This window comes from Charadrius vociferus, unplaced genomic scaffold, assembly GCF_000708025.1.
Source record: "Charadrius vociferus isolate BGI_N301 unplaced genomic scaffold, ASM70802v2 scaffold636, whole genome shotgun sequence".
Lineage (NCBI taxonomy): Eukaryota > Metazoa > Chordata > Aves > Charadriiformes > Charadriidae > Charadrius > Charadrius vociferus.
The window spans coordinates 998122-998773 of NW_009649189.1; the positions used below are offsets into that span (position 1 = coordinate 998122).

The 652-nt window shown below is 67.9% G+C and overlaps 1 protein-coding gene across 1 annotated transcript in view; it reads left to right on the forward strand.

Annotated features, from left to right (window-relative positions):
* The window catches only part of ABHD11 (abhydrolase domain containing 11), an 8145-nt gene that overhangs the window by 1600 nt on the left and 5893 nt on the right, over window positions 1-652 (forward strand). The gene's annotated exons all lie outside the window — the stretch shown is intronic.

Below are 652 nucleotides of genomic sequence, written 5' to 3' on the forward strand. Positions count from 1 at the left end.
CCCCCGCCCCACACCCCTGCCTGGAGTATCCCCATTGCCATACACACCTGCATGGGGTACCCCCCTGCCCCACATCCCTACCTGGGCTGTCCCCTTGCCCCACATACCTGCCTGGAGCATCTCCCCTGCCCTGGGCCCTGCCCCACAGCCCTGCCTGAGGGTATCCCCATTGCCCCACAGCCCTACCTGGAGTGTCCTCCTGCCCCACACCCCTGCATGAGGTGTGTCCCCGTGCCCCACATCACTGCCCAGGGGTATCCCCCCCTGCCCTACACCCCTGCCTGTGGTACCCCCATTGCCCCACACACCTGCAAGGAGTACCCCCCTGCCCCACATCACTTTCTGGGATATTCCCATTGCCCCACATCCCTACCTGGGGTGTCCCCCTGCCCCACATCCCTGCCCAGGGGTATCCCCCTTTGCCCCATATCCCTACCCAGGGGTATCTCCTCTGCCCCACACCCCTGCCTGGGGTATCCCCATTGCCCCACACACCTGCATGGGGTAGTCCCCTGCCCCACACCCCTACCTGGGCTGTTCCCCCTGCCCAGGGTACCCCCCTGCCCCACGGCGCCTGCAGCCCTGTGTGTCTGGGCAGCCGCAGGTGCGCGCGCCGGCGGTATCTGCAGCCGCGGGGAGGGCCTCTGCGGAC